Here is a 9,525-nt window from a genome sequence, read left to right as displayed (position 1 = left end):
AATTACACTGTTCACTTTCATTTCGCGTGTGCGCTTTCAATGAGCGACAACACTTGCAAGCAACTCACACTCCTTGGTCCGTGTTTCAAGACGGGCTGTAGAGAGCATTGAATAGGAAGTTGAGGTCAGACAGGCAATCAAGATCAATTTATCTCATTTTGTTTAGAATCAACAAGAAGAATTCCGAGGAAAACTTCTGCTCGATTCATTAACAAGATTTGCCAAAAGACGACAACTACACTACTCGGTAGCCGAGAATATAATATCAAGGCATTGAGTATGGTAACGCTCACTCCAGTTCCCCTTCAACAGTTTCACGTACTTTTCACTCTCTCTTCAGAGTGCTTTTCAACTTTCCCTCACGGTACTTGTTTACTATCGGTCTCGCTTTATAATTAGCTTTTGGAGAGACATATCTCCAGCTTCGAGTTGCACTTTCAAACAACTCTACTCATAGGAATGAGCCATTATGACTGGTATCGAAAATGACCTTTACAGGATTTTCACCTTCTTTGATGCTACTTTCCAGTAGACATCAGGACAAATTCACCAGTCTAGCATCAAACCATACCGGACACCGAGAAATGTTGCCATTTCTCTTCCCGATGAGCTTTTCCCTGTTCATTCGCCATTACTAAGGGATTCTCAGTTGATTTCTTTTCCTCCCCTTACTGATATGCTTAAGTTAAGGGGGTTCTCTCGCCCAATTCAGGTTATGTAGTTGATTGTCTCTTAATTGGTTCACTGACCAATATGAGACAGAAACCGATTCAGCAGTTTTGTTCGCTACTACTATCAAACACAGGTCGAAGTTTCCATTCAGTCATTAATTCCAACTTTCAAATGTTGTTGTTTCAGCTTTCGCTTACTAGAAGCAACATAATACTCGCTGCAATACAGACCTCGGGAAACCCTCACCGTGAATAAGGTTCACTCACATATTTCACTACATTTTGCGTGGGATTGGAGATGAGGCTACTCGTTCTTGCTCAGTACTAGGCTGAAAATTAACGAAACTTCGTTACAAACGTTCACATGTTGATGTTTCCGCTTTCGCGTACTCGAAACAACATAATACTAGTCTTTGTAATTTAGTTTCATAATTTCAACTGTTCTCATGCAGAATTTTTGCTCATTCTTATCCCAAATTTTGACCTGGCTACTAGTTACACTCCTTGTACTTATTGCAAAATGACCACAAATTTCAACAGCTTTCACATGTTGCTGTTTCGGCTTTCGCTTACTACAGTCAACATAATACTCGTTGCAAAATAAGTGCTCGGCATCTGCAATTTTCCAAAGACGAAGTTTCGCCAGTTCAATTTTCGCTCGCCAATTATGGCTACTAATTCACACGGTACTGAGCTCAACAACATTAAATTTGTTCAGCAAGACTTTCACATGTTGATGTTTTGGCTTTCGCCTACTAGAAGCAACATAATACTCGTCTTGTTAGCTCATTCAATGAGAATAGCTTTTCCCGTTGAGAATTTTTGCCTTCAATTGGCGTTGTAGTGAGTTTGGCTACTCAGATCACCAAATACTTGTGACAATTCGAACCAGAAATGTTTTCAATTTTCACATGCTGATGTTTCGGATTCAACCTACTAGAAGCAGCATAATACTTGTATTCAACAATTTCTGTATCAAATCCCAGTTTTCTCTGGTGCATCTTTGCCAAACTATTCCAAACTGCCTGAGTCTGAATACCAATTACAGGTACTAGTAAATGCACGTTACTAAGGACTATATAGTTCTAGGTTACTGTACACAACGACGTTCACATGTTGATGTTTCAGCTGCCGCTTACTAGAAACAACATAATACTTATCGTGCATACCTTTCCATAACTTGTCCTTTTCAGATGCATTAGTTTCCCTTTGTCTTGGCTTCTACAGTCAGACTGGCTACTAGTAACAGCACAGTACTAATCACATATCGTTCTACAGTTTGCAGACAACTTTCACATGTTGATGTTTCAGCTTTCGCCTACTAGAAACAACATAATACTCGCTGTATACATTTGTAGTTCTCTATGTAACTTTCATGTGAAGAAGTTTCGCCAGTCTTTTTGACTGTCTCAAATCTGAGTCATGCTTAGGCTACTAGTTGCTTCATAGTACTTATCGCCTCGAGATCATTGAACAAAACTTGATTTTCACATGTTGCTGTTTCAGCTTCCGCTTACTAGAAACAACATAATACTAGTCTCATTAAGTTCCGTCTCTTTGCAATTTTCTTATGAAGAAAATTCGCCATCACAATGACTCCAGCAGTTCTTGATCAAGGAATGCAATCATTGATCAGAATGCTATTATTTGAATCGGTTCTCCTTTAAGTGTTCCAATTTTATTGGAAGCACCAACAATAGAACATCAATGTGTTCAATCGAGAGTTATATAACCCTGAATCGGACGCAGTCAACAGCCGAAGCCGAGACCGCCTTTTGCGTTAGAGAGGTCAGTAAACAAATCTTGCGATTCATACCGAATTAACACATATAGCTGTGCTCCTCTTCGTAAAGCGAGCCAAGTGATCCCCTGTTGAAGGATGTATTTGGACCAATCTAGTAGCATTTGGTTTCCAACAAGCTCTCCCAAGTTAGCTTACTTATTGGGCTTTTCAACCAATTCGGTTGGCTACAAGCATCATCAAAGTACTAGCCACAGTTTGATCGCAAAATTCTACGACTTTCACATGTTGATGTTTCGGCTTGCGCTTAGCCTACTATAAGCAACATAATACTAGTCATATCATAGAGCGTGATCAGCTTGTGACGTTCTCATGATGAAGTTTCACCAACAGTGTCTCACTTCGAGCTTAAATCCAGCTACTAGTAACTACACAGTACTGACTGCAACGATAACTTTTATCTATACCTTTCACATGCTGCGCTTTCGGCCAGGGCCTACTAACGTCAACATAATACTCGATATAAACTTTTGTTCATGATGCAGCTTCCCCATGCAGAAGTTTCGCCTTCAAATGCTCTCTTGGCCATATGACGTAAGAAAAGGTTACTAGTAACATCACAGTACTAGCCACAGTTTGATTGCAAAATTCTACGACTTTCACATGTTGATGTTTCGGCTTGCGCTTAGCCTACTAGAAGCAACATAATACTAGTCATATCATAGAGCGTGATCAGCTTGTGACGTTCTCATGATGAAGTTTCACCAACAGTGTCTCATTTCGAGCTTAAATCCAGCTACTAGTAACTACACAGTACTGACTGCAACGCTAACTTTTATCTATACCTTTCACATGCTGCGCTTTCGGCCAGGGCCTACTAACGTCAACATAATACTCGATATAAACTTTTGTTCATGATGCAGCTTCCCCATGCAGAAGTTTCGCCTTCAAATGCTCTCTTGGCCATATGACGTAACACAAGGTTACTAGTAACATCACAGTACTAGCCACAATTTGATCGCAAAATTCTACGACTTTCACATGTTGATGTTTCGGCTTGCGCTTAGCCTACTAGAAGCAACATAATACTAGTCATATCATGGAGCGTGATCAGCTTGTGACGTTCTCATGATGAAGTTTCACCAACAGTGTCTCATTTCGAGCTTAAATCCAGCTACTAGTAACTACACAGTAATGACTGCAACGATAACTTTTATCTATACCTTTCACATGCTGCGCTTTCGGCCAGGGCCTACTAATGTCAACATAATACTCGATATAAACTTTTGTTCATGATGCAGCTTCCCCATGCAGAAGTTTCGCCTTCAAATGCTCTCTTGGCCATATGACGTAACACAAGGTTACTAGTAACATCACAGTACTAGCCACAATTTGATCGCAAAATTCTACGACTTTCACATGTTGATGTTTCGGCTTGCGCTTAGCCTACTAGAAGCAACATAATACTAGTCATATCATAGAGCTTGATCAGCTTGTGACATTCTCATGATGAAGTTTCACCAACAGTGTCTCATTTTGAGCTTAAATCCAGCTACTAGTAACTACACAGTACTGACTGCAACAATAACTTTTATCTATACCTTTCACATGCTGCGTTTTCGGCCAAGGCCTACTAACGTCAACATAATACTCGATATAAAATTTTGATCATGATGCAGCTTTCCCATGCAGAAGTTTCGCCTTCAAATGCTCTCTTGGCCATATGACGGAACACCAGGTTACTAGTAACATCACAGTACTAGCCACAGTTTGATTGCAAAATTCTACGACTTTCACATGTTGATGTTTCGGCTTGCGCTTAGCCTACTAGAAGCAACATAATACTAGTCATATCATAGAGCGTGATCAGCTTGTGACGTTCTCATGATGAAGTTTCACCAATAGTGTTTCATTCGAATTGGTTCTGCTTTAAGCTCTCCAATTGTTTTGGATGAACCAGTTTTGCCCTTCGAAGCCACTTTTGTGAGCTTTTGTGGGTCTTTACCAAGAGGATATACCTCAAGGCCTCTTTCAATTCCTTTAAGTTCTTTCAACTCCTTTACAGTTTCTAGGTTCACATAGCTGCAAACCTTATTTCTAGTTTTAAGTCTGGCCAACTTGGGGAGAGTTGGTGCAGACCGTGACCAATTCTAGTAGGATGCCACAACAAGAATGTGATCAACTTAGCTTGTCGATGAACCTGCCCCACATTCAAACAACTCTATCGCCTTTTCCTCGTATAGTTATATGCGAGGGCCTCTCATAGAGAGCGCTGTTAGCAACCTTTTCCACATAGACGATAAAGTTGTGAGTGTTTTGCACATGGCTGTTGTCATCACCACGTGACGAGTCAACTCAGCTTGACTCTCTACACTCCGACAAGCTTTGCACATACGCCTTTAGTTCAGTATGTGTCTTTAATCTGACTCCGGTGCCTCAAGCCGGAAAAATTGTCAGATTATGATCATTATCGGTTAGTCATCCCGATGCAAGATCGTATCGTACTGTCTTTGTCTACCTCCAGATTCCGAAGAACAGGAGGAGACTCTCCCAGACCTACATATCTGGGAGAATGTTCAGAGGGCGAGAAGCTGTGGATTACTCTCCCCTAAGAACTGACTAAACTTTACCCTCGTCCAAGGTAAGTTTATTTTAGCTAGCCTTCTATGTAAAGGATCTGAGGCTAAGCTGTGTTTTTTCGAGCCTTTGGCTCGGAGCAAGTTCAGTGGGCGCCCCGAGTAGCTCAACTCTTTCCCACTGAACAGCGCAACGCTCTGTCACTCGCTGGGATTTTTGCGTGTCGGTTCTAACCACGCGACTTGTGGACCTTTTTAGGCCTTTCTCATTCACAAGTCTATAGCTGGGCTTCTATAACCCAGCTTCTGAGATCTAGATAGCTGCAGTTCTGCTAGGCTGCTTTTGCTAACTAGTCTCCCTTTAAGCAGTCCCTTGCCATGACTGCTGAACTATGTATCCACACAAGTAGTTTTTGAGCTCGATACATAATTCGAGATTGGTTGCCAAGCAATCTCTAGCGACAGAGCGTCATGCGCACTACAGACATGGCCTCTACCAGCAGCCATGCCCGAAGGAATCAATCACTGATCCTTCCGCAGGTTCCCCTACGGAAACCTTGTTACGACTTTTACTTCCTCTAGACAATTAAGCTCGATCCGCTTCATCCCGTTGCCGGAGACCGAAGTCCCAACAGTAGGAATTTGCAATTCTTGCTTAACTATCCAATCAGTAGTAGCGACGGGCGGTGTGTACAAAGGGCAGGGACGTAATCCCTATGAGTTGTTGACTCATAAGTACCAGGAATTCCTGGTTCACGTCTGCAAGTTACAACAGACGATCCCCTTGAAGCGCTGTACTTTTCTCTGATTGCCCAGTCCATTTCGGACCAAGGGCTGAGTACTCAATCTAAAAGTACACAGTGTAGCGCGCGTGCAGTCCAGAACATCTAAGGGCATCACAGACCTGTTATAGCCTCACTTCATCTGCGGTATTTAATTCCGCATAGTTCCTCTAAGAAGTGTTTGAATTCACATATAGTGAATTTCATTATTTAGATGGAGAAGATCTCGTTCGTTATCGGAATTAACCAGACAGATCACTCCACTAACTAAGAACGGCCATGCACCACCGCCCATATAATCATGAAAGATATTCAATCTGTCAATCCTTAAGATGTCTGGACCGGGTGAGTTTTCCCGTGTTGAGTCAAATTAAGCCGCAGGCTCCACTCCTGGTGGTGCCCTTCCGTCAATTCCTTTAAGTTTCGATTTTGCAACCATACTTCCCCCGGAACCAATAAACTTTGGTTTCCCGGTTAATCTCTTGCCAAGTCAAGATCGACTTTGACAAATTGTAGGTTGGTATAGTTTATGGTCAGAATTACGAGGGTATCTAATCCTCTTCAATACTCTGACTTTCGTTCTTGATTAATGAAAACATTCTTGGCAAATGCTTTCGCAGTAGTTTGTCTTGCCACGATCCAAGAATTTCACCTCTAACGTAGCAATACAAATGCCCCCGTCTGTTCCTTTCAATCATTACCGCACTCAGCCAACCGGCATCAATCGAGTAGCGGGTCATTCTCCATTATTCCATGCTTTATTATTCGATCCCAAAGGATGCTTTGAACCATCTAATTTTCTCAGGGTGAAAACACCGTTTCCACAGTTCGTCACATTTAAGTGCAAACTATTTCTTCGATGCGAAGGATGAGCGGAACGAGTCAACAGATTTAACTGAAGACCATGTTGCCGTTCTACTCAAACAGATCCAACTATGAGCTTTTTAAACGCAGCAACTATTGCATACGCTTGTAGAGGCTGGTATTACCGCGGCTGCTGGCACCAGACTTGCCCTCTACTCGTTCATCAATGGAGCTTTTAAGTCCATTCCATTCTGATTACAAACCATAAAGGTTCATATCATTATTTCTAGTCACTACCTCCTCGTGCGGAGAGTGGGTAATTTGCGTGCCTGCTGCCTTCCTTGGATGTGGTAGCCGTTTCTAAGGCTCCCTCTCCGGAATCGAACCCTGATTCCCCGTTACCCGTCACAACCATGGTAGTCCGTTACACTACCATCATAGGTTGATAGGTCAGAAATTCGGAAGTTCCGTCCCCAAGCCGAAGCTATCTGGGATCTTTCAGTTACTAGGACTCATCACGGGATGTGTCTGTACTTAGCAAATCACCCGGTGTAGTCTTGTAAAAGTCTCCGACAGTGTCGGACAATCAGCATGCATTAGCTGCAGGGTTACCGCAGTTATTCATTTAGCTTGCAAATCAACTAATAGATAGTAACTGATTTAATGAGCCATTCGCGGTTCCACTTTTTCAAGCTTCGCTTGCACATGCATGGCTTAGTCTTTCAGACAAGCATATGGCAACTGACAGGATCAATCAGTTTAATTGTACTTTGAACAATCTTTCGATTTGTTCGAATTTAGAAAGACATAGCCTTGCGGCCTCGTCAATCTTGCTTTGAGCTTTTTAAATCACGAAGAGTTTCAATGCATGCTTTGGCATGGCTACTAGTTACTACACAGTACTCTACACACTTAGAGTTACCCACGATTACACATTTCACATGCTGATGTTTCGGCTCGCGCGTACTAGAAACAGCATAATACTATGTGTACTGGTAGATAGCGCTCTGTGAGCATTTCCCATGAGCAGGTTTTGCCCTCCAAATCTCTGTTCTACTGTTACCAATACCGGCTAACAACTGTATCATACTAGGGAGAATTGACTCATGATTTAAAAACCAGATGTTCACATGTCGATGTTTCGGCTCTCGCCTACTAGAAACAACATAATACTAGTCTGTTAAAAATCTCAATCACGCCGCCTCTTCAGATACAGAAGTTTTACCTTTTATTGGTTAGAGAACAGCTTTCCAGCTGTCGACATGGTTACTAGTAACAACACCGTACTCAACACAAAAACTTTTCAACTTCACAACTTTCACATGCTGATGTTTCTGCTTTCGCATACTAGAAACAGCATAATACTTATTGTTTTGTCAAGTAATTTGTGTGTCTTTCCCATGTGAAGTTTCACCGGTCAACAATGTTTCCCTGACCAATTACGGCTACTAGTAGCTGTATAATACTAGGGAAAATGATTGAGGATTTAATATCAGATTTTCACATGTTGATGTTTCGGCTTTCGCCTACTAGAAACAACATAATACTAGTCTGCTAAGAAATCTCGCTCAAATTGCCTTTTCACATACAGAAGTTTCACCTTCTATTGGTTAGAGAACAGTTCTCAGCTGTCGACATGGTTACTAGTAACAACATCGTACTCAACACAAAAATTCTTCAACTTCACAACTTTCACATGCTGATGTTTCTGCTTTCGCGTACTAGAAACAGCATAATACTTATTGCTTTGTCAAGAAGTGTGTGTGTCTTTCCCATGCGAAAGTTTCACCGGTCAGCAATAATTGCCGTGTCCAATTAAGGTTACTCATAGCTGTATAATACTAGGGAAAATGATTGAGGATTTAATATCAGATTTTCACATGTTGATGTTTCGGCTTTCGCCTACTAGAAACAACATAATACTAGTCTGCTAATAAATCTCGCTCAAATTGCCTTTTCACATACAGAAGTTTCACCTCTTCTTGGTCACTGTACAGATGATGCTGTCTGTTCTTTATTTGGTTCTGCTTATTATAAGGAGGGGCATCACTCCTTCCTCCTTGGTTTGCATGCATTAAGCCTGCTTTGTGAAAAGCGTATCTTTCTAGCTTTTCTTCGCCTTACTCGAGTAGGACGATACAATCCAGACATTAGTCAGTCTTGGTGTAAAGTCACTGAGTATTATTCGGTTCTGCTTTATTCAGCAATATGCTGTATAATTGTTGTAATTTGCGAACATATTTGTTCTCAGTTCCGAACTACTAGCGACGACAGATTACCAGCGGTCATGAGCCATCAAGGTAGTTCTTTGGTGCATCAAGTAGAGAGGTGCCATCAAACAACACTTCCCTAATAATGCTACACACATAGAATTTGCTACAGTGCAGCTTTTTACTTTGCAAAATTTGCGCACAAATTTTGCATAGAATAAATGTTTTATCAAGATTTTTAGATCCCCTCCCTTGAGAGAACGTTACTCCTTTAAGTGAACACCCCGCGGCGTCCTGTTGTTATTGCTTATAACCATTTCGCAAGCCGGAGGCATAATGCACTACGCAAGCCGCTACTTTGGCACAGAGGCACCTAGTTTTACACCCGGGACTTCAGGTGGCCCAGTTTTACACCCAGTACAGCGGTGCCAGTTGGTAACCCGGTGGATCCTCGGAGACCAGACATGATCATAGATCAAACCCGATGTATGCTACTCCTGAACGTATAGTATCTCCACTGTGCAATGAAATTATCGTTCGTTTCGGGCCTTCCTATACGTTCAGCAGACAATCGCTAGGAATTCACCTCGTGACCCGTGGTGACCACACTGGATTTCAAGTTTATTGATTTGGACAGACCTGTCATTTATTTTGCTTTTCAGCTTCAGTTCTGCTCGATCTAGCTTGCCTAAGGCTTGATCTCGCTTTGCTCACCCCTGTAGGAGCCTCTACTAGTACCAC

The 9,525-nt window shown here is 41.9% G+C and overlaps 1 non-coding gene and 1 pseudogene across 1 annotated transcript in view; both read right to left on the bottom strand.

The window, feature by feature from the left end:
- The window catches only part of LOC142356535 (large subunit ribosomal RNA), a 3,522-nt gene extending 2,805 nt beyond the window's left edge, over positions 1-717 (bottom strand). Inside the window, exon 1 of the ribosomal RNA XR_012761436.1 lies at positions 1-717. This exon is cut by the window's left edge and continues 2,805 nt beyond it. This is a non-coding gene — a ribosomal RNA (large subunit ribosomal RNA).
- A 1,683-nt stretch (positions 718-2,400) lies between these two features.
- On the bottom strand, positions 2,401-2,552 carry LOC142356534 (5.8S ribosomal RNA; annotated as a pseudogene).
- Between the last annotated feature and the right edge of the window lie 6,973 nt (positions 2,553-9,525).

The sequence above is a fragment of the Convolutriloba macropyga genome, unplaced genomic scaffold (assembly GCF_964194025.1).
Source record: "Convolutriloba macropyga unplaced genomic scaffold, txConMacr16.3 SCAFFOLD_1048, whole genome shotgun sequence".
Taxonomy (NCBI): Eukaryota; Metazoa; Xenacoelomorpha; order Acoela; family Convolutidae; genus Convolutriloba; species Convolutriloba macropyga.
Note: the sequence above shows the minus strand (reverse complement) of the source record. Positions and strands in the feature narration are given on the sequence as shown.